The sequence below is a fragment of the Somniosus microcephalus genome, chromosome 23, assembly GCF_052327205.1.
Source record: "Somniosus microcephalus isolate GS21.2 chromosome 23, FLI_Smic_1.0, whole genome shotgun sequence".
Lineage (NCBI taxonomy): Eukaryota > Metazoa > Chordata > Chondrichthyes > Squaliformes > Somniosidae > Somniosus > Somniosus microcephalus.
The window spans coordinates 19,625,227-19,650,433 of NC_141009.1; the positions used below are offsets into that span (position 1 = coordinate 19,625,227).

At 45.6% G+C, this 25,207-nt stretch overlaps 1 protein-coding gene across 3 annotated transcripts in view; it reads left to right on the forward strand.

Moving 5' to 3' along the window:
* Window positions 1-2,262: 2,262 nt before the first annotated feature.
* Window positions 2,263-25,207, forward strand: part of traf1 (TNF receptor-associated factor 1) — a 51,404-nt gene continuing 28,459 nt past the window's right edge. The window contains exons 1-2 of one of the 3 annotated variants that reach the window (XM_085965564.1): window positions 2,263-2,561; window positions 12,669-12,822. The gene's annotated coding sequence lies outside the window, so the exon portion shown is untranslated. Of the gene's footprint in view, window positions 2,562-9,288; window positions 12,823-25,207 lie in introns of those variants that run through there. The other 2 variants (XM_085965563.1, XM_085965565.1) reach the window with 2 other exon arrangements.

The following is a 25,207-nucleotide window of genomic DNA, read 5'->3' on the forward strand; positions in this document are numbered from 1 at the left end:
CTGGCCGACATCCACTTCCACGCAGCTGGCACAACTCTCCTGTGCGACGTCTCAGTCCCCTCGCCTAGGCCGGTCGTCCCATCCGCCTGGCGCAAGCGAGTTTTCGACATCATCCACGGCCTCTCACATCCAGGGATGCGTGCGTCTCAGAAACTCATGTCCGCCAAGTTCATCTGGCCTGGACTCCACAAGGATGTGAGAGACTGGACCAACACATGCGTGGCGTGTCAGCGCGCTAAGGTCCAGCAGCACACCAAGGCGCCATTGGAGTGTTTCCCGGTGCCCGAGAGGCGTTTCCACCACGTCCACGTCGATCTGGTAGGCCCCTTGCCGCCGTTGCACGGTTTCACACACCTGCTCACGATCGTCGACCGCACCACCAGATGGCCCGAGGCGGTTCCCCTCGCCTCCACCACCACGACCGACGTCGCGCGAGCATTCGTCTCGACATGGGTGGCCCGGTTCGGCGTGCCGACCGACATATCCTCGGACAGAGGCCCCCAGTTGACCTCCCACTTGTGGAATGCCATCACCGCCAGCCTCGGCACCAAGTTGCACAGGACAACAGCCTACCACCCGCAGGCCAACGGGCTCTGCGAGCGCTTTCATCGTTCCTTGAAAGCCTCCCTCTGCGCCAGCCTGGCCGACACCAGCTGGATCGACAAACTACCCTGGGTCCTCCTGGGATTGCGCACCGCGCCCAAAGAGGACCTCCGCCCCTCCGCGGCCGAGATGGTCTACGGCCAACCGCTCAGAGTACCAGGCGACTTCCTCCCCCTGACAACGGAGCCGTGATCGGCCGCCAGACAGCTTTCCCTGCACCAGGACGCGGCCCAGCAATTCCGTCCAGTGCCCACTTCGCAACACGGCCCGCAGCCGTCCTACGTGCCTCGGGACTTACGACATGCGGAGTTCATCTTCGTGCACCGGGACGCGCACAGAGGCCCGCTGCAGGCACCATACACCGGCCCCTTCTCAGTATTGGAGACGGGGGACAAAGCTTTTCTTATCGACGTCGGCGGGAAGCCGGACCTTATTTCAGTAGACCGCCTCAAACCGGCGCACCTGGACCTCAGCTTCCCGTTTCGTCCGGCTCTTCCCCCACGGCGGGGCAGACCTCCCGCGTTGGCGGCGGCCCCACAAGAGGACCAAGACACGCCAGAACCTTACTTCCCGGCCGCCGCCCCACCTTCGCCGGCAGCCCGTCCAGCCAGCCCACCGGCAGACCAGCTGCCAGACCAGCCGACGAACCAACAGGCCGACCTCCCAGACAGCCCTCCTCACACGCCAGATGGCTACTACAGCCGCTACGGCCGTTTGGTCAAGCCTCCGCAGAGACTGACTTTTACAGTTAACGAGGATTCTGGGGGGGCGTATGTGGCGTTGCCACATTGGGGAAACACTGTGTGTATGTAGATAAACCTGTATAATCCCCTTTTAACTGCTGTATTCCCCTCCCCCCCGCAAGACAGTTGCAAGCTGAGAGGAATAAGGCATGTTCAGACTTGCCTGTTGCTGAGAGAAGGAAAACCAATCAGGTTCCAGCAGGTGACCAATCCGTGAGTCATCACAGGCTCGCGGGCTTTACGAATTCAGTACTGTATTGTGAGAGTTGGAGTAAAGACCTATTTCTTGTAGCTCGCTGTGTTGCCTATTTCTTTACGTGGGAGACTGTAGTCTCCCACACCACTATTCCATGCAACTCTCCACCTCAGATTCCCACTGATGCGGGGATCCTTCCCTGCATAGAGAGCCTTCCACTGGGGGCCTAGGCTGGACGGCAAGGTGGAACGTCAGGTCATGTCCGGACGGAAGACGAGAGTGAGGAAGCGGAGAATGTGCAGGAGCAGCTGAATAGGAAATGCCTCCGTGTAGAGGTGAATGGCACGGAGGGAATTTCCGAGAAATGGCTCAATTTGTGAGGCGGAGGGAGGTTTCGGGGCTTTGCGCCGATGAGAAATTCTGCCCGAACGGGGGTAAGATTGGACGGGAATCGCACCACACGCTTGAGCCTCCTCAGTACACTTGGTGGAGTCAGGGCCGGTGCGACTTTCAGCACCTGGATGGCTTTAGTTGCAGGCTGGATGTAGCACCAGGGCATCTGGGCATACCAATGCCACCGGTGGCACCCAACCACTCTGCCGCCATTGAGTACATCCCTGACTCTGGTTACCTTCACAGCCAGGGCCATCCTCTCCGCCAGCCACGTGTCGCCAAATACCATCGCGCGGAAGTCTGGCTTTCGAAGCAGTGGAGGAGACACTCCTTTTGAAGGCAACCATGTTCCAGACACTGATCAGGTCCTGATATAAGACAAGGGCGCATGTAGTCCATGTCACTTTATGAATGTCATAATTCAGGAAACACTTCCAATGCACACACCACCTGGGAGGATGAACTGCAAATGTGGTTTAAGATTGAAATGCTGTTATCAGCTCAGACTTGCGCTGGTTGTTGTACCAACTGCAGCTGTTTCTCCTGAGCCACAGGAAGTTCCTGTTCAAACTGCACTCTGGATGTTTGAAGCGAAAGCACTTGAATTTGCACAACGAACATTTTAGGTGAAGTATATGGCCTTTATTTACCTTTTTACCCACCCAATTTTTTTATGGAGCGGTGTAGATTACAGAAGAATTTCCAAACAACAGCCTGTTGGGTTTAAGAAACAAAACGCGACGACCTTTCTTGGACAATAATTGCGAGCGGCTAAGTGTCCGCGCTTCAAATTAACTAGCGCTTTTTAAAATATAGAACATAAATATATATTATATTAACGATAGGGTGTTTTTTTGGTTCAGGTTTGACCGCCAGTGGTGTAGGCCTCGGATTTTCTTCCCGGAGAGTAAGCCTGTTGTTTTTGAATTTTTGAAAAGTGGCGGAGTTCCAATCTCCAACCGTCAGGGCTGGGATTTACCTCAGACATAAATAATTATATTCCCCAGAGGATATGCTGTTTTTAAATTAGCCGAGCGTGAGCTAATTGCAAAAGTGTTTCTGGAATCTGAACTCGCGCTTTCTGCTCTTCCTTTAATTTAATCAAGTGTTCTGATCTTTCCTGTTAGCATTTCCTTTATTATATCCCCACCCCCTTCGAGCAGTTATATAACATTCTGTGTTTTATCTCACCACCTCTCTCTCTCTGGAGTTGGTAAGTTTTTAATTTTGCTTGTGACTGTGCTGCGTTGCCCTTCTGTGTGTCAAAGTTGATCTTTTTATGGTCCTGGCTTTAACTCGACTTTCATTTGAAACTTTGACACAGGAAGGATGTGTAAATGTGTCAGCCCAGTATACGTGTTGTGTTAAGTACACCTTTTAAAAAAAAAAAAAAAAAAAATTTGAATAAAAAAAAATTTGAATAAAGAAACACTTGATATCCCATGTTATTTGTAGCGATGTTTTATTTTCCATGGGGCTTTCATAGGAATACTTAAAAAAATTTTTTTTCTATTTTTAAAGGTGACTTTTTGGAGGATTGTTTAGTTTTCAAATTGGCCCAGTTTGTGTAGACCTGAGCCTTCTAAAAGAGAGAATATATTATTATTTAAAAGGTTATTTCAGAGAATTTTAGCTATGAAGATAGGCTGGAGTTGTTTTCTTTGGAGCAGAGGAGTCTGAGGGGAAACTTAATTGAGGTGTATAAAATTATGAGGGGCCCAGATAGACTGGCTAGGAAGGACATATTTCCCTTAGCAGAGAGATCAATAACCAGGGGGCATAGATTTAAAGCAATTGGTAGAAGGATTAGGGGGAGTTGAGAATTTTTTTTCACCCAAAGGGTGGTGGGGGTCTGGAACTCACTGCCTGAAAGGGTGGTAGAGGCAGAAACCTGCATCACATTTAAAAAGTACTTGGCTGTGTGGTTGATATTGAAGAAGGAAGCTGTAGACTGCAGGAAGATATCAATAAATTGGTTAGGTGGGCAGAAGAGTGGCAAATGGAATTCAATCCGGAGAAGTGTGAGGTAATGCATTTGGGGAGGGCTAACAAGGAAAGGAATACACATTAAATGGTAGGACACCGAGTAGTGTGGAGGAACAAAGGGACCTTGGCGTGCATGTCTGCAGATCCCTGAAGGTAGCAGGCCAAGTAGATAAGGTGGTTAAGATGGCATATGGAATGCTTAGCCGTGGCATAGAATACAAGAGCCAGGGGGCTTATGCTTCAACTGCATAAAACACTAGTTAGGCCTCAGCTAGAGTACTGCGTGCAGTTCTGGTCACCACATTACAGGAAAGATGTGATTGCACTAGAGAGGGTACAGAGGAGATTTACAAGGATGTTGCCGGGAGTAGAGAATCTTAGCTATGGGGAAAGACTGGATAGGCTGGGTTTGTTTGGAACAGAGGAGGCTGAGGGGAGACCTTATTGAGGTGTATAAAATTATGAGGGGCCTAGATAAAGTGGATAGAAAGGACCTATTTCCCTTCGCAGAGGGGTCAAAAACCAGGGGGCACAGATTTAAAGTAATTGGTGGAAGGTTTAGAGGGGATTTGAGGGGAAATTTCTTCACCTAGAGGGTGGTTGGAATCTGGAACTCACTGCCTGAAAGGGTGGTAGAGGCAGATACCCTAACCACATTTAAAAAATACCTGGATGTGCACTTGGGATGCTGTAACCTGCAGGGCTACGGACCAATAGCTGGGAAGTGGGATTAGGCTGGATAGCTCTTTTTTGGCCGGCAGACACGATGGGCCAAATGGCCTCCTTCCGTGCTGTAACTTTCTATGATTCTATTCAGGGCTCATGCTCCTTCCTGAGGGGATGGCCAGAAGGCCTGTGTTTAGGTCTCTACTAGTGACATTTGTGAGATGTTGTATGGTAGCAAATGTAGAGGGAAGCAGAAGAGATTGGTTTTCCTGTTCCCCGTACTTCCCCTCTTGTCTGAACACACCTTACTTCTGCTCTGTACCCCATCATGATGGCACAATTAAGATATGGGCCTGGTTGTGCAGGGACTCAGCGACAAACTTGCATCCTACACCTAGTACACGTGTTGGAATTGCAGTGTGCTATGCCTATGCGTAATAAAATAAAATAAATCTTTCCTTTTCTATGTAATCAGTTCTGTGAGGTTTGATTAACTCATTGGTCTTTGTGCATAAGAAAGTAAGTAATAAGGAAAGGCAGTTGTGCGCTTTTAGCCTGCTCGCTTGTATATGTGGTACAGCCTTGTAGGATTGTTCGTGTCTATCTGTTTGTATCTTCCATTGCCTAACCTTTTATTTTACGCCCTATCTTGCATGAGTCTGTGGGTGGTTTTATATTGAAGGAGTGCAGACACAAGACACTCCTACAGTTGATAGCATTCTGTAATATAAAGGTCCTCCATAGACCCGATTGCAATTCCTGTCCAGCCGCGTGATTAGGAATGGCAAGAGAGGGACAGATAAATTGGGAGGGTGGTGCTTTAATATCACGGGTCTCTGACCTCGCCCCCCGCCCTCGTCCGGTGATCTTTACAATGTAAAAGTGCCATAATGCTATCACACTTCATTCTCATAGCTCTCCAATTCTTTCTGTATTCCTGGGCTTATTCATTTTCTGGTGTAATACACAGCGATTTTTAATTGGGCACCATGTAATGCGACTATCCTGGGGTACAAAGTGCTTCAGAAAGTAATCTGTTTAATAATTTAAAAGGCCAACAAGAACCCTGGAATTGGGTCCAGAGAGAGGATTCACATTAATGATGTAGTTCCCCAGCAGAGGAGAGGCAGAATAATGCTAACCATTGCTTGGAATCATAATTAATATGGTAGCCAATGCTGGGAATCATAATCAATATGGTAGCTAATGTAAAGAGCAGATAGTATTTAGCATGCCAATAGATTGTCTTATAAATTTTCATGTTTAACCTGGATGATTCCTTGGTGCTGCAGTACACTCTACAATTCACATTGGGCACCTGACATTTCTTTTGCCTGTATGACTGGCTAGTACTGCAAGCACTCACCATAAGGAACTGGACTTGGCTGTTCATTCCATCTTTCTATTCCCTTTTTTTCATGTACTCATCTAGTTTCCTTTTGAAAGCATCTCAGCTATTCTTCCTGTGGTAGCGAGTTCCACATTCTAACCACTCTCTGAGTAAAGCAATCTCTCCTTATTTCCCTATTGGATTTATTAGTAACTATCTTGTATTTATGGCCCCTAGTTTTGGATTGTTCCACAAGTGGAAACATTCTCTACACATCTACCCTGTCCAACACATTCATAATTTTAAAGACCTCTATCAAGTCGACTCTACGTCTTCTTTTCTAAAGAAGAAAAGCCCCAACCTGTTAGCTGCAATCACTATGTTTTACAGCTCATGTATACTGCAGTACCGGCAGTGACCACACCGGTACTGAGTAGTAATCTGTACAGTTCAGTTGCAGTGTGAGCCACGTTGAGTAAACACCTGTTGTACCGTTCTCCGCAGTCTGTGTCTTATTATACACAGACACAACATTGGCGACGAGGCAGGTTCGAACCTACCTGCAACTCTGCATCACCTCCCGGGGATTCGTTCCTGGAGATCAGTGGATTGGAGGTCAAGGCCAGAGACTCGGGCGTCGACCACGGGCAACCGCCCAGTCATCCAGCAGAGACTCGAGAATTGCGGGGTAGGCTGTCGAGAGCCAGGCTTGGCTTTCCAGTCGAGGTGGTCCAGCGAAACGGGCTGGCAACAGGTAGTGCGCAGACCCTTCCCGGACAGCGGCAGGCTAGAGCCCGACCGAGCGGCACAGCAAAGGGCCGAGCAGCGTCGACGGGGGAGAGAGAGAGAGGGCAGAGCGCACAGGGCGCAGCCGGTGTTCAGGGGCCGAGCAGCGTCGGAGAGAGAGACGCGCAGAAACCCGCGAGGCGCCACCATTGCCACGAGGACTGCCAAGAGCGGCATTGGCAGCAGCGCAGGAGAAGCACGTGAAACCTACAGGGCGCCGCCATTGCCACGAGAACTGCTGGGAGCGGCGTTGGCAGCAGCGGGGGAGGAAGGAAAGCGCGGGAGATGCCATTTTAAGCCATTGGGAGACGCCATTTTAAACCACACCCAAAATGCCGAAGAGTGGCAGTATCACCGCATTTGACAATGAAGTCGAAGATTGGACTACATATGTCGAATGAATAGAGGTGTACTGCAAGGCAAATCAGGTGTCAGATGACAAGAAAGCGTCGGTATTGTTAAATTTAATGGGTGCAAAGACGTATAGTTTATTACAAAATCTAGTAACCCCAACGAAGCCAATGGAAAAGAGTTTTGAAGACATAGTAACGATACTAAAGGAACATTTAAACCCCACACCGCTGCTGATAGCAGAAAGATTCAAGTTTCACAAACGGAACCAGCATAAGGATGAAAGCAATGCTGATTATTTAACAGAACTGCGTAAACTATCGAAACACTGCCAGTTTGGAGCGGGACTGGCAGATACCTTAAGGGACAAGTTTGTGTGTGGGCTCCAAAGTGAAGGAACCCAGAAACGGCTTTTATCTGGAAAGGACCTTACGCTGGAAAAGGCTTTCAGCATTGCGGTATCATATGAAGCAGCAGCACAGGGCGCTGCAGAGATACAACAGAGACCGCAAGAATATGGCACAAACGAAATGTCATATGGAACAGAGAAGTGCTATCGCTGCGGCAGAACAACACACGACCAGAATGATTGCTGGTTCAAAGACAGTGTGCAGACAGTGTGGAAAAGTAGGACACATAGCACGAGTCTGCAGGTCGGGAAAGAAAACCAGCAATAAGAAACCTACCAAAGGAAAGTACAAGAAGGTACATAAGATGACGGAGAATAGTTCAGACGAACAAAAGAGTGATAACGACTCCGAAAGCAGGGAACTGAGTTGTCTGAAACTACATAATGTGATCACAACGGAGGATCACCGAACCATTTGGGTCACTCTCAAGATAGCAGGAGTCCAGGTAAAGATGGAATTGGACACAGGATCAGCCCTAACAGTCATAAACCGACAGGACTACGAGCGGCTATTCTCACACATACCCTTGAGAGACACACATTATTTTGAAGACGTACACGGGGCAAAAAGTCTACCCCAAAGGAAAAATAAGGGTGACCGTTATATATAACGGTAAGGAAACACCAAAACTAGACCTGTATATATTGCAAGATGGAGGACCACCATTACTGGGACGTGAATGGATCCGGAAAATACAACTGGATTGGCATTCCATACAGGCACTGACTGTGGCTGACAAAAAGGATGACGACGTCACACCTGGGCGACTGTCAAAGATCCTAACTGACGCGAAAGAAGTGTTCCAGCAAGGACTCGGAACACTAAAAGGCATGACAGCGATGATTAAAATTGAAGAAAATGCAAGCCCAAAATTTTGTAAGGCCAGACCGGTACCTTATGCGATCCGCCCAGCCGTCGAAGCAGAGCTGGAGAGTCTGGAACGTTCAGGTGTACTGTCCAAGGTAGACTGGAGCGAGTGGGCTACACCCATCGTCCCTGTGATGAAAAAGTCGTTGAGCAGCACGCCTGGGGAACTAAGGAAGGTTCGCATCTGTGGGGACTTTAAGGTAACAGTGAACCCGGTCCTTCACACCGTACAATATCCACTTCTGCGGATTGAAGATATTTTCGCCTCGCTATCTGGAGGGAAACGCTTCACTAAGATTGATCTGGCCCAACGCTTCACTAAGATTGATCTGGCCCAGGCGTATCTGCAAATGGAGGTAGAAGAAGCATCAAAAAAATACCTCACAATCAACACCCATAAAGGTCTCTACCAATACAACCGGCTGGTATTCGGGGTAGCATCAGCACCGGCTATTTGGCAGAGGGCAATGGAACAAGTCCTGCAAGGGATCCCAGGGACCCAGTGTTATTTGGACGACATCCTGGTCACGGGTGAAAATGACAGTGATCACCTTGCCAACCTGGAGCAGGTGCTCACTAGATTGCAGGAATATGGGCTCCGAGCTAACGGCCCCAAATGCGAGTTTTTTAGAAAACAGATCTCGTATTGTGGCCACGTTCTCGATAAAGAGGGGTTACATAAGTCCCCAGAGAAGATTGAGGCAGTAGTCAAGGCTCCAGCACCGGAAAATGTGTCACAACTGAGGTCGTTCCTCGGGCTGGTAAACTACTACCATAAGTTCTTGCCAAATTTGTCTACAATACTACACCCACTGAACACCCTACTGCAAACTGGGGTGCCATGGAAGTGGAGTGACTAATGTAGACGAGCTTTCCAGAAGAGCAAAACACTAATCACATCGAAAGAGGTATTGGCCCATTACAACCCGGCATTACCAATTCGGTTGGCATGTGATGTGTCACCCTACGGCATTGGAGCGGTGCTGTCGCACAAATTCTCGGACGGCTCAGAGAGGCCAATAGCCTGTGCATCACGATCACTAACCTTAGCCGAGCATAACTACGCCCAGATTGACGGGGAGGCCCTCGGCCTAGTGTGGGGAGTGAAAAAGTTCAATCACTATCTGCACGGGCAGAAATTCACCTTGCTGACTGATCACCAGCCTCTTGTCTCCATTTTTAATCCGAAGAAGGGCGTTCCGGTGATGACTGCACAACGATTACAAAGATGGTCACTTTTTCTAGGGGCGCACCACTATGAGATTGAATATAAGGGTACGAAACAGCATGGAAATGCTGATGGACTATCACACCTGCCACTGCCTACTGCGGAGGAAGCACCAGCAGTGGATCCTGTCGAAATATTCCATTCGACTATAGTTGAATACCTACCGGTAACTAATGCTTGTATCGAAAAGGAAACCCGAAATGACCCGACACTGTCTCGGGTATATGATTTGATGGTGAAGGGATGGCCAGCACATGGCGACTCACTGTTGCCAGCATTCTCGACAAGGAGAGAACAGCTGTCAGTGTGCCGGGGGACCTTGATGTGTGGATCCCGAGTGGTAATTCCACCCAAGTTAAGGGATAGAGTGCTCAATGAGCTTCATGAGGGTCATCTGGGAGGGGTAAAAATGAAAAGCCTAGCCAGGGCTTATGTGTGGTGGCCGGTAATCGATAAACAAATCGAGGACCTGACCAAGAGCTGCTCAGGATGCCAGAAAGTCCAAAATGCACCACCACAGGCCCCTCTACACCCATGGGAGTGGCCCTCATCTCCATGGCAACGGGTGCATATTGATTTTGCTGGTCCATTCATGGACTAGATGTTTTTAATAGCCGTGGATGCGCACTCGAAATGGCCTGAGGTCATCAAAATGTCCTCCACCACCACGGAGAAAACTCTTGTAGTCCTACGGACCATTTTTGCCAGGAATGGCTTGCCAGAACAGATTTGCTCCGACAACGGACCACAGTTTGTGTCCGAAGAGTTCCGGAGGTTCTTGAAAAAGAATGGGGTAAGGCAGTACACATCCGCCCCGTATCATCCAGCCACAAACTGATTGGCTGAGAGGTTCGTACAAACCTTTAAGAAGGCAATAAAGGCTATGTACAATGACAACATTCCGCTGCAGCACAAGGTGGACAATTTCCTGTTCGCCTACCGGAATGCGACACATGCAGTCACCAACCAGGCCACAGCCATGATGTTCTTTAACCGAAGGTTAAGATCTCGCCTGGATTTGCTCAGACCAAACGTATGAAGAGATGTTGAGAGTAAGCAATTCCAGCACATCCATGAGAAGCCAACAAGGCGCTTCAATGTAGGGCAACCAGTCTTGGCCCGCGACTACCGAACAGAAAAATGGCAGCCAGGAACGATATGCACACGGCAGGGGCCACTAATGTACACAGTGGACGTTGGGGAGAGCATCGTGAGACGCCATGCTGACCAGATCCTAGAGTCACAGGAACAAGTCAACCCCATGCCTCGCCCATACGTACCTGGTGATGAACCCGACGTACAGGTCGCATCTACCCCAGAAACAGTAGCATCGGAAGCTGATGAACCAACCGACGACAGGGGGCCAGAATCGCCTCCGCACCAAGAGCAAGACACTCGGGAAAGGCGCTATCCAGAAAGGATCAGGAAGCCTCCCCAAAGACTGAATATATAAATAGACTATTTTCAGCTAATGTTGCATGTTAAAAGTGTTAATTGTAATTAGTTTGATATTTAATTGTTAAATGAGTGTTATGGTACTGTTAATCTAAAAGGGGAGGAATTGCAATGTATATACCTTTTTTAAGGGGGGAACTATCTTTTACAGCTCATGTATACTGCAGTACCGGCAGTGACCACACCTGTATGTAGCACTGAGTAGTAATCTGTACAGTTCAGTTGCAGTGTGAGCCACGTTGAGTAAACACCTGTTGTACCATTCTCCGCAGTCTGTGTCTTATTATACACGGACGCAACACTATGTTCTGTAGGATTTTTAAACTCCGCACCTCCCATAGAGGGTGGACCTGAATCCACCTTAAAAGAAACACCAGCACACCTTGATTTCACACACAAATCTTGTTTATTTAACCATTACAAATCACGCACATACGACCTGCCTTGGAGCTTTCAGGAGCACCTGGTTGCTCAGACCAGTGAACACTTGAGCATAGGTGTCGATTCTCCTCTTTCGAGTACATCCTTCTTCAGGTGAGCACCTTGGTGTACCCACCGACTGCAGCACCAGACCTGCCAAGATGTCTTCTTTTTATATAATAGCAAAATGCGGTCTCCTCTACATTGGGGAGACCAAACGCAGATTGGGCGACCGCTTTGCCTGTAAGGGTGACCCTGAGCTTCCGGTCGCCTGTCACTTTAATTCACCGCTTCACTCCCACTCTGATCTCTCTGTCCTCGGCCTATTACACTGTTCCAATGAAGCTCAACATAAGCTCGAGGAACAGCACCTCACTTTTCGATTCAGCAATTTCAGATAATAATCCCTGCCCCCATTTTTCATGCAGTATGATTTTGCCATTCCCATTTGCAACATTTTCACAGTATGTTCTTTCAATTCCTTCCTCCCCTCCCCCCCTGTCTCTGCACCTGCTTAATATCTGTTACATTTCCAGCTTTTTCCAGTTCTGATGAAGGGTCCCAGACCTGAACCATTGACTCTGTTTCTCTCTCCACGGATGCTGCCTGGTCTGCTGAGTATTTCCAGCATTTTCTGTTGTCTTTTTATGTTGTTTCTGCAAGTTGAGGTGTAAGAAAAAGTATTGGGAAGATCGGTTCTGTCCAATTACCCACCATTGCGAGGCATTAATGCTGGATGGTTGGCTGTTTGGTGTGCGTCACTCAACTTTCTTCGAGGTTACAACAGCTTATTTTGCAGCTTTTCAGAACAAGTTGAACTTTACTTGGTTTTGTCATGTTTCTCTGCACACCGCGCGGTTCCACTCTCTCAAGGCCGCAGCTAGTTATCATCAGCTCCTCGCTTGGAAACAGCAATTGTTATCGGTTCCTTATTCAAGGCCCCATTGTCTGTTCTTTCTACATACTTAGCCATCTGTGCAACCGTCCTGGTCACACTGTCTGGTTTCATCAAACCTGTTTCACACAACGAAAATTAACTCCAGAAATTAACACCTTCCTTTCAGTCCTTTTTATAGTATGGAGACCAGAACTGTGCACAGTACAAGTCCAAATCATTAATGTAAATTACGAATAACAGTGGTCCCAGCACTGATCCTTATGGAACACTGCTTTCTACCTTCCTCTAATCTGAACAACTACCCTTTACCTCTAATCTCTACTTTCTATTTTTTAGCCATTCAGCTATTTGTCCCCTGACTCCACATACCCTTTGTCATGAGTCTACTGTGTGGTACTTTATCGAAGGCCTTTTGAAAATCCAAGTATACAACATCGACTGCATTACCCTTGTCTACTCTTTCCGTTATCTCTTCAAAGAATTCTATCAGGTTAGTTAAGCATGACTTATCCTTTTGGAATCCATGCTGACTTTTTTATTATATTTTCTGTCTCTCAGTGCTCTTTTATCACTTCTTTTAGTATAGATTCCAGTATCTTTCCTATCACTGATATACCATAAACTTGGAGGAAGTGGTGTCAGAATATGCAAATGTTACCAACATAGGAGGTATAGTTAGTTCTTTAGAAGACCAAAGGAAACTACAACGGGAGATATACAAGATGAGGAAATGCGCTAAAAAGTGACATGGAATTCAATGTCAGTAAGTGTGAGGTGATGCATTTTGCTTTAAAAAAAAATGACAGTAATTATAGTATGAATGGAAGTATGCTTGGTGCTGTGAAAGGGCAGAGGGATTTGGGAGTACAGGTTCACAGGACGTTAAAAGCAGCAACTCCGTTCGATAAGGCTGTTTAAAAAAAATCTAATAGAATTCTAGGTTTTATCGTGGGGAATAGAATATAAAAACCAAAAGGTAACGATGATATTTATAGAAAAACTTACAGCAGTTAGAGAAATCGAGAAGTAGCATTGGTTGGAGCACAGAGGGTTCTCTGCAGTACAGATTGAGGAGTTGGTGCAGATGTAAGAGTTGGGAATAGGAACAGGAATAGGCCCTTCAGCCAGCTCCGCCATTTAGTTATACCGTGGCTGACCTGTACCTCGACTCCAGTTACCCACCTTCGCTCCATATCCTTTAATATCCTTACCTAACAAAAATCTATCAATCTCAGTCTTGAAAGCTCCTTTTTCCTACCTAAGTTTTAATATATTACGTAGATAAGATGTAGTGCATGTAACCTGTAATATGCTATAGTCCAACAAAGCATATGAATTGAAATAAAAACCTTTTTAAAAAAAAAAAAAAAAAAAAATTGTTCAAGTAAGAAACACACCGCAAAGTACTAAATGTGGAGAGTAGTTAGTTATTTCTTCTGACATAAAATCTGATTTGAGACTTGCAAGTTATTGAAGCAAACACTCCCTTAAAGGACTTGAGATTTCACAGATTTACTTTTCTAAATTGGAAGCAGTGAGAAACATTCTTAGACTGGAACAATTTCTGACATTGAATACTCCACAGACAGATGATTAATACATCGACTGTCAGTTTATAGAAGGATTTAATTGACAAGGTATTGTGTCTATTTGTAATCTACTTGTGCTTGAACTCCAATGTTTTTTTTGACTGGCTGGGTGAGGTAATAGGGCTGCATTTGAGTGGATGAGGTAAATGGGCTAAATTTAATACAGCTTGCACTGGTTTTCAGACATGCAGAAATAAAAAGCGGTACCTGGATTACCTTAATCTTGCAGGTGAACTGAAAGTAAAACTAGGTCTCCATGGGCTTGCAGAGAGTCTAAATGAGCAAATGCTTGGCATGAAGCACTGGTAGCATAATTTTGCTAATGTAGCTAAACCAACTTCCACAAAAACAAAGCAACTATTGTAAATTCTGTAGTGGGCAAATGGACCTGGAAGAGAAAAAAGTGACATCACTCAAAGGATTATTCCAAGATCCGTGGCATGTCTGAGAACCTGAAATGTTGGAAACAACACTGCTTTTGTAAGAACTACAGTTGGAACATCGAGCAAACATTCCCTTTATGGATAATCTTTGTTGCAGAAGGTTCAGTTAAACAAATGGTTGATAAAAGTTCTTGAGTTACTTGAATCTGGTGCGATTCCTGGAAATAACATCAACTATAAAATTCTTGGAAGAAAAAGAGACATTCACCGACAGAACAACTGGGATAACCTTTTGGCTTTGGAACTAATACATGGCTAAAACCTGGAAGGCTGTTTCTTTTAAAGAAGAATTGTCCTACTTTTAAGCACCACAGAGGGATTAGCATATTCTCAATTGTGGGAAAGATATATATTGTGGAATAATGTTATGGTGACTATGGAAAATAAGACTTATCTGCTGCCTTTGCATAAGCCTTACAGGATCATGGAATTCTGGAAAACAGCCATGAGGACGTTACTGTCCATAACCAAGTTACAGAAGTTACATTATTAATCACCGGGCCAATATGTAGCATAGGAGATGACAGATTTGTTCTTGGACACCTGAAGAGGGTTTTTTCCCCCTGTTCATCTAACAGCAGGATGCTTTGTCCCAAGTTGTCGCTTTTTTTAATATATATATTTTTTTCCCCATAAAGTTCACTTATGTTTTCTTGAATTTTCTGCCAGTATTGTGACCACCCAATTGCACCAATGATAAACCTGGGTCTCTGGTCTTATTTTCCATGTTGTCCTTTAGGATTCTTTTATATGCCATTTTTGCGTCAATGCAAAGTGGTTTTGGGTGCACATCAACTTGGACTATAATTTAGACTTACAAATGTGCTAAAACTCTGAGGTGTGTGACTCCTCCGAGGGGTCATCTCCCATCGCTTTGAGTGCCCAAGGCATTTAGCATAATTCTAGCTAACGTATGTCAGTCTTTGACCACATGATACATTGTTCAGTTGCTGGCCAGGAGTCTTTCTGGGTCAAACCGAGTTGTGGTTTTGATCTCATTCCTGCTGTATGACTTTGGATGAAGTCTGAAGGCTTTTGGATGAAGTCTGAAGGCTGCTGCACTGAATTGCTCCCTGATTGGTCTGTCTAAACCTTGTTCACAAGTGTTCTATAATATCCTGTGTATAAACTGCTTCTGTATGTTCGGACCGGTGATTGTATAACTGAGATGTTGGAGATTTGATTGTGCTGACCAGGTGCTTTATCAATGCATTTACTTCATTGTAAGCAGACAAAATTGTTAGAGGACCACCTTATTAACCATTCTACAGAACAAGCGGGATAGTTTGTGTTTTGATCTTCATTTTCTGAAGAAACTGTACATTTCAGTATCGAAGTACTCCTGTGTCTCCCTGGAGGTTCTGAAAGCAAATTACATGTGTTTTTTTCCAGAAGTTTTGGAATCTTGGACTTGATCCTTTTTAATTAGAATGCAGCGCTATAAATATTGCTTGGCAGCTAGCCCTCCGCCTCAGTCTAGACAAAAATGATGGCTTTGTACTACTCAGTATTCAACTACAGGAAACTTTTTTTTATCCGGCACGGACGGGACCGACGTGGTGCCGGTTCATCAAAAATTCCGGATAACCGAATGCTATAGTAAAAGATACGGAGCTGAGAGCTCCGTATAAAGCAACAAACCCTGTTGCTTAGCAACAGCTTCAGAACAATGGGCACAAGTTGCAAGCGTCTCTGTAGCTTAGCAACAGCTGCAGCCACACCCTTGCACAGCAACAAATGGTGTAAAAAAAAGTAGTAAAAGTTACCTGAACCTACTCCTGAATTTTGCCGGTTAACCGACATTTCCGGTTATTTAGGTGCTGGTTAATCGAAAGTTTCCTGTACCTTTGTAACACTTGGAAGTAAGCCATTTAGTCTACTCGGTGATCTATCTTGAAACATAGAATCGTAGAATGGTTACAGCACAGAAGGAGGCCATTTGGCTCGTCGAGCCCGTGCCGGCTCTCTGCAAGAGCACTTCAGCTAGTCCCACTCCCCCGCCCCTTCCCTGTAGCCATGCAAATTTTTTCCTTCAGGTACTTATCCAATTCCCCTTTGAAAGCCATGATTGAATCTGCCTCCACCACCCTTTCAGGCAGTACATTCCAGATCTTAACCACTCGCTGCATAAATAAGTTTTTCCTCATGTCGCCTTTGGTTCTTCTGCCAATCACCTTAAATCTGTGTCCTCTGGTTCTCGACCCTTCCGCCAATGGGAACAGTTTCCCTCTCTACTCTGTCTCGACCCCTCATGATTTTGAACACCTCTATCAAATCTCCTCTCAACCTTCTCTGCTCTAAGGAGAACAACCCCAGCTTCTCCAGTCTATCCGCGTAACTGAAGTCCCTCATCCCTGGAACCATTCTTGTAAATCTTTTCTGCACCCTCTCTAAGGCCTTCACATCCTTCCTAAAGTGCGGTGCCCAGAATTGGACACAATACTTCAGTTGAGGTCAACCAGTGTTTTATACAGGTTCATCGTAACTTCCTCGCTTTTGTACTCTATGCCTCTACTTACGAATCTCAGTATCCCGTATGCTTTTTTAACCACTTTCTCAACCTGCCCTGCCACCTTCAACGATTTGTGCACATATACTCCCCAGGTCTCTCTCATCATGCACCCCCTTTAGTTTATATTGCCTCTCCTCGTTCTTCCTACCAAAATGTATCACACCGCACTTTTCTGCATCAGTCATAATCGTGTCCAGATCTATTCACTTGCAACCTTACAGAAGATAAGAGACATCAGTGTGGTCTCATTTTGGGCCTAAGTCCCAAAAGTGAGTGTGGTGAGTTTGCTAATTGCTCCACCAAGTACTTTGACATTGTACTGGATTGTTATAAAGGTATTTGGTATAATTCCGAAGGAAAAAGTACTGATGAAAGTGAAGCAAACTTGGCATAAGCAGGTCTTCTTATGATGACTGCAACTGAAAAGCTATTGTGCTCAAAATGAACAAGGAATTACGAAATCACCTTACAGGTAACACAAAGCATTTTATTGTGTTATATTGCATATATGCTGAGTTGCATTTTAAACAATAAGGCTCTTTTTAATCATCAGAGCAGAGACTTTCTCCCATCTCTTGGCTGGAATCAAAAAAAATAAAAGGGCAGTGTGCTGAACTACTTTGCCATCCAGTTCCATTTTCTAAAAATATAAAATAGTTTAACAGAACAAAACTGGTGATGATGTCTTTAATATTGGCCCAGTAATTTGGGTCCCAACGCGTGAGTAAGCACCGTGTACTCGCGCGTGGGCCCGATGGAAGTGCCGGTTTTCAGCATGCACAGCGCATGCACGGAAAACCGGCATTTCCTTTCCTCTGAACCAAGGGTTCAGAGGTGGAACGCGTGTGCGCAGGAGTCTGCGCGTGCGCGCTGAAATTCCTTTTTTTTTACAGGGTTGCCCGTGCGATAAGGCCTCCGGTTTTTACGCGAGAAAAAAGCAGACGTAAGTACTTACTTTTAAAAGGTAAGTGGTCTATTAATTAAAGTTAGAATTTTTTTTCCACAGGTTTATTATTTTTAAAGACTTTACAGTAAGGTAAGTATTTTTAGACCCGATTTTAAAAAAAATTATTTTTTTCAAAAAGTTGAATAATTGTTTAAATTAGTTTTTTTTAGTTATTACTAGTTCATTTAATTAGTGGGATTTTAAAAAACTTTTATTTGAAGTTTAAGTACTGTTTTGGGCGCCCGGAGTTTTCATGCGTTTGACAGTTCTTACTATCAAACTCATGAATGAACTTTTGCAGCCTCCAATTGGTTGCCAGTGCTCACGTGATCCCAGCCGGCTCATCGAACTAACTACGCCGCTGGATCACGCAAGCACAGCGTGCCGGGAGCTGAACCGGGCCACTGACAGGAAATCCACGCAGGGCCAGGCTTCAACTGTTGGCGCGCTATGTAAGTGTAGGTCGGGGGCTTGCACCCGCGGGAAGCCCCCGACACCAATTTCTGGGCCAACGTTACGGTAGTAGAGTTTTTGCTTTAACTTTAGGTTATCAGAATGATTACTTTGAGAGAGAGAGGGGGAGGGGCATTAAGCTGAAATTATGACTTTCTGTTTGTAGAAGTAGGGAGTTTCTGTGCCAGTTTTTCTTCAGTTTTTTAAAGTTTTGTTTTCATGATGGAGAACTGGTTTCCACTTTAAATTCAGTATTTCTATTCATACTGTACATCAGCTGTAACTTTCCTTGTTCCTTTTAGAATGAAAGTAAAATTCCTTGCAATAGTAATTTTAACAAAGTAATTGTATATTAGCTCTCAAAACCAGGGCTATGTGGTCCTATGCCTTTGTGTTCTGCCACAAAAAGACTGTAGCAAAGCTCAGATCTCATTTTTGATTTTAAACCTCAGACTTCACATAACCAGTTTGAAATGTCATTACATGGATTACGTAGGATATACGGCACAGAAACAGGCCATTCGGCCCAACCAGTCCATGCCGGCGTTTATGCGCCACTTGAGCCTCCTCCCGTCTTTCCTTACCTAATTCTATCAACATAACCCTCTATTCCCTTCTCCCTCATATACTTATCTAGCCTCCCCTTAAATGCATCTAAAATATTTGCTTCACCCACTCCCTGTGGGAGCGAGTTCCACATTCTCGCCTTTGAGCCCTGTTCCTGTAGTCTTGCCCTTGTCATTTACTGTGCTTCCTTGGTCCAATTTTCACTCTAACCACAAGCACACAGCCACTCATACCATTTTAAGAATGCTTTACAGTATATGTATTTGTGTGTGTTAAGCAGATTGTCGCTGCTGCGGTAGGATTGCAGACCCAATTACTTTCTTTTAACCGGCAGCTTGCCACACTAATGTCTGCAATTTGCTGTCTGTGGTCTTCATGGTGGTTTCAGGGCAATGTTTTTGCATCGTTCCTTGCAATTCAGTGAACACGCAGATTTACTTCAAGACGTTCGAGCCACACTAACGTGGGAATTCAACTGGTGACAGCAGTCAGTAGCTGAGCCATACAGTACAGGAATGTCTCCGATTTGATACCCACTCTGTGCTGAGATGGCATTTGGATTACTACAGTTTGGCCTCAACATCTCTAGTTTAGGAAGGGGGAAAAGCAGCCAACATTTCCAGTGCTGATCGCTGTCGAGCAAATCCTGCTGGATGTGCGTATGGACATTTGGTGAAGACTGGACTGGTCCTGTCAGTAATGCCACCTGTAGTTCAATAGCCTGCCAGCACTCATCGATTAAGTTTATACATGAAGAATGATTAATTGGGCAAGATAATGAAGAGTGGTTGCTGCCCATGGATCTGTAACCGAGCAAGGAGTCAACACCAGCAGGAGAGGAGGAAAGAAAACTGGGGGCAAACAAAAAGCTTGTTAAACCCACAAGTTCTGCATCTGATACCAAGATGCAGTAAAGTCCTATTATATGGCATTTCAACTGACAATATTGCAAAAGTATAACAATAACACAATTGTGTTTTGCATTCATAAATACCAGAGAGCTGTTCCGTTGGGACGGGCTCCACTGGGACCAGTGTCCTGGTGAATCGAATAACTAGGGCTTTAGATAGGTCTTTAAACTAAAAAGGTGGGGGAGGGTTCAAGTGAGGGGAAATTTATAAATTTAAAGAGAAAAGTCAAGGCCGTAGAGCAGTATAACGATTTGGGTAAAGATAAGCAGAGAGTGACAGGAAGGGACAGAGAATTTAACAGTAACATCAGTGAATAAGGTCAAATTAGGGAAAAATGGTTAAAAAGTTAAAATTAAAGGTGCTTTATCTGAATGCACGAAGCATTCGGAACAAGATAGATGAATTAATGGCACAAATAGAGATAAATGGATTAGATCCCAATAGATTGGGAGAGGGGGAAGTACAGAGAGACCTGGGTGTTCTTGTACACCAGTCACTGAAGGCGAGCATGCAGGTGCAACAGGCGGTCAAGAAGGCAAACGGTATGCTGGCCTTCATAGCAAAAGGGTTAGAATACAGGAACAGGGATACCTTGCTGCAGCTGTACAGGGCACTGGTGAGACCACACCTCGAGTACTGTGTACAGTTTTGGTCGCCTCATCTGAGGAAGGATGTTCTTGCCATGGAGGGGGTGCAGCGGCGATTCACCAGGCTGATACCAGGAATGGCGGGAATGACCTATGAGGAGAGACTATGTAGTTTAGGGATGTACACACTGGAGTTTAGAAGATTGAGAGGGGACCTCATAGAAGTGTATAAAATTCTGACAGGTCTAGACAGACTGGATGCAGAAGGAATGTTTCCCTTGGCGGGTGAGAACAGAACTAGAGGACATAATTTAAGGATAAGGGCTAAACCATTTAGGACAGAGATGAGGGGGAATTTCTTCACTCAGAGAGTGGTGAACCTGTGGAACTCATTGCCACAGAGGGCAGTGTATGCCAGCTCATTAAATATATTTAAGAGGGAATTAGATATATTTCTACGGGCAAAAGGGGTTAAGGGTTACGGAGAGAAGGCGGGGACGGGATACTGAATTAAAGGATCAGCCATGATCTCATTAAATGGCGGAGCAGGCACGAAGGGCCGAATGGCCTACTCCTGCTCCTATCTTCTATGTATCTATGTATCTATGTATCTAATAGCCATTACAGAGATGTGGTTGCATGGTGACCAAGGTTGGGAACTAAATATTCCAGGGTACGTGACAAGACAAAATGGAAAGGAGGGAGGGTAACCCTAATAATAAAGGATGACAGAAGGACAGTAGTGAGGAAGGATCTTGGCTTGGAAGATCAGGAAGTAGAATCAGTATGGGTAAAGATAAGAAATAACAAGGGGCAAAAAACACTGGTGGGAGTAATTTATAGGCCTCCTAACAGTAGCTATACTGTTGGACAGAGTATTAATCAAGAAATAAAAGGAGCTTGTAACAAAGGTAATGTAATAATCGTGGGGAACTTTATTCTTCATATATAGACTGGTAAGATCAAATTGGCAAAAATAGTTTGGAGGACGAGTTCATGGAGTGCATTTTGACAGTTTCCTAGAACAATACACCGTGGAACCAATCGGGGAACAGGCGATAAACTTGCACGAAATATAAAAACAGATTGTAAGAGCTTCTATAAGTATGTAAAAAGGATGAGAGTAGCGAAAGTAAACATGGGTCTCTTAGAGGCTGAGACAGGAGAAATTATAATGGGGAGTAAAGAAATGGCAGAGACATTAGCAGATATATTTTGTATCTGTGTTCGCAGTAGAAGACACACAAAAAAATACCGAAATAGTGGGGAACCAAGGAGGAAAAATTCAGTTGTTTGCGCCTCCCGTTAGCGCCTTAAGAGGGTGTTAATGGGGCGCAAAGCAACTAGCGCCCGGGCGCAGTGATGTTTGCACCGCTCGCGATATTAACTAGACATTTTGCAGCGGTGCTAAACACTAGCGCCACGATCTCCTGCGCCGGCAGATTGTGACGTCAGTCGAATGCGCAACGCCTCGTTAGCGCCCCGGACCGGAAATTGTGTGGCGCCCGCCTGCCGCTAGCAGTGATAGGTTGAGGGGAGCGTTATGCTGTCAGAAAGGGACTAGGGGAGCGCTATTTAAAGGCGACCGCTTCCTGCCTTTTTTTGTCGGTGACATTTTTGCACCATGCATTCTGAGAGAGAGAGACTTCTGGAGAGATTCAACACTGTGTGAAGGAGTTTTGAGTACTGAGCAGCACTTTGCAGGTTTATTTTGATTTGCCCTTCCTTGCTTCGCCAGCGCTCTGAGGTAGCGCCTCGCTCCTCGGCCTTAAGACAGATGTGAAGTGCCTGATTTAGCGCTCCAATCACCTCCAGGGGCGATAAAAGCCAAGTTTGCTGTCGGAGGCGATAATTAGCGCCAGGCGCTAAACTTTGCGCACGGCCGATAATGGCGCCCCAAACGGGGCGATACTGAATTTTTCCTCCCAAGTGTCTAATGAGAGTGAGGAACTTTAATTAATATGAGTAAAGAAAAAGTACTGGAGAAATTAATGGGATTAAAAGCTGACAAATCCCTGGACCTGATAGCCTACATCACAGGATTCTAAAAGAGGTGGCTGCGGAGATAGTGGATGCATTGGTTATGATCTTCCAAAATTCCCTAGATTCTGGAATGGTCCCAGTGGATTGGAAGCTAGCAAATGTAACCGTGCTATTCAAGAAAGGAGGGAGAGAAAACAGGAAACTACAGACCTGTTAGCCTCACATCAGTTGTTGGGAAAATGCTGGAATCCATTATTAAGGAAATGGTAACAGGGCACTTAGAAAATATTGATATGATTAGGCAGAGTCAACATGGCTTTATGAAAGGGTAATCGTGTCTTACAAATCTATTAGAGTTTTTTGAGGATGTAACTAGCAGGGAAGATGAAGGTAAACCAGTGGATAGAGTACATTTGGATTTTCAAAAGGCATTCAATAAGGTGCCACACAAAAGGTTGTTACACAAGATAAGGGCTCATGAGGTTGGGGGTAATATGGGGGTAGCATGGATAGATGATTGGTTAAAGGACAGAAAACAGAGAGTAGGAATAAACGGGTCATTTTCAGGTTGGTAGGATGTTACTAGTGGGAGCCGCAAGGTGCTGGGGCCTCAGCTATTTACAATCTATATTAACGACTTAGATGAGGGAACGATACAAAGTTAGATGGGAAAGTAAGCTGTGAGGAGGACACGAAGGCCAGAATTTTAATTCGGTGGGGGTGGGGTGGCGGGGGTAGGCTGGAATGCGGTTGGGAAACCCGGAAGAACTGGTTTCCCGCAGGCCCTGCCAAATTTAATGGCAGGGCCTGATTAGCATTTCAAATCACTGATTCCTGCCCACAGCCAACCAGATGGAGAGGCTTGCTGGCTGTCGGGCGGGTAGGCCTGTGGCACCAGCCTGCAAAGAGGAGAGAGGGAGGGATCCGGGGTGGGGAGGTCGGAAGCCAGATGAGGTAACAAAGATCGTAGGCCTCGGAAGGGTTGGGGGTGTCCGATCGCAGGGGGTTGGCAAGGCAGGGACGCTGGATCCAGCAGATAAATGAAGAGGCACTTGCCTCCTGGATCCATTAGTCCTCGCCTTCCTTTAGCTGGCGGGTTCCCCGAGGCTAGGGAAACCTGAGGTCGAAGATCAGCCATGATCTTATTGAATGATGGAGCAGGCTCGAGGGGCCATATGGCCTACTTCTGCTCCTATTTCTTATTGTTCTTATATTCTTATTGTGCTTAACTGTACAAAATCTGGTTTAGTCTGATCTTTGGGGTACAATATTTCCAGTTAGATAATTTGGTTAATTTAGAAAAATGAGTTGTACTTGCTTTATCGATTTATCTACCATCTTTGTAATGTTGAGGAAACTTGTGGAGCAATTTAGGAGAAAGCGAAGAATGGAAAATGTCCGTCTGTGCTGCTCTTGCACACCTAGTACCCAGATTGCGAGAAACAAATGCTGTCGACAAATAGTGTGCCTACTTTGGGCTGGAAAAGTGCATTTGGGCAGATTACCTGACTGGTAACCAATTAGCGGCCATGAAGTGAGTAACTAATTGGGGAAATTGGGTAGAGATTAGTTATGCCATATTCCCACCCACTTAGTGTTCCATTCAATTTCTCGGTCAGGTCGTGTACTGATGCCAGAAGTGCCCGTCGGATTGCAGTAACTTTGTAAGCCCCTGATGATGTCCTGAACACGGGAGCTCCCCAGGGTTGTGTGCTCAGCCCCCTTCTGTACTCCCTGTTTACTCACGATTGCGTGGCCACGCAAAACTCCAACTCCATCATCAAGTTTGCTGATGACACTACTGTTGTAGGCCTGATCACAGATGGCGACGAGACAGGCTACAGGGAGGAGGTAAGAGCCCTAGCAGAATGGTGCAAGTACAACAACCTCTCCCTCAACATCAGCAAAACAAAGGAGATGATCGTGGACTACAGGAAGCGGCAGGGGGAGGGACACACCCCAATCTACATCGAAGGGGCTGAGGTGGAGAGGGTCAGCAGCTTCAAATTCCTGGGTGTATTCATTACGGAGGACTTAACGTGGTCCCATCACATCGACGTCGTAACCAAGAAGGCATGCCAACGCCTGTTCTTCCTCAGGAGACTGAAGAAATTTGGAATGGCCCCCCAGATTCTCTCCAACTTCTACCGGTGCACCATCGAGAGTATCCTGTCCGGCTGCATCACTACCTGGTATGGCAACTGCACCGCCACAGACCGCAAGGTGGTGAAAGCTGCACAACATACTATAGGAATTAAACTACCTGCTGTGCAGGATATCTACTCCGAGAGGTGCCGGGGGAAAGCCCTGAGAATCATCAATGACGCGAGCCACCCCAGCCACAACCTCTTCACCCTGCTCCCGTCCGGTAAGAGATACCGAAGCATACGGTCTCGTACCAGCAGGTTTTGAAACAGCTTCTACCCCCAGGCCATAAGACTCATGAATGAATAATTTATTATTATTTATTACTGTTGTTTTATTTATTATTACTGTATTCTATTAGTATTTTTATCATTGCTATGCCATATTTATTCCAATGTTGGGAGGACTCGTAAAAATCAACATTTCATTGTGCAGTACACACGTTTGCTGCATATATGACAAATAAAATTGAATTGAATTGAATAGATGTGCACCCCTCGATGTTTGCACTGGGAGAGTGCTCTGTCATCTACCTGTTATAAAATCCAGGGCCGCTAGGGTTTTACTTATGAAAATGTTTTTAAAGAGCTTTAATAGCAAGATTTATACCAAGATTTGAGGCATTTTCTAAACTTTTTTTTGCTTTTTTTATGTTTTCTGTTTCCAGTTAGTTGGTGAGGAGGCTTTGTGCTGTGTTCTGGCATGTCCACAATATTGGGACAATGGGAATTCCCCTTTA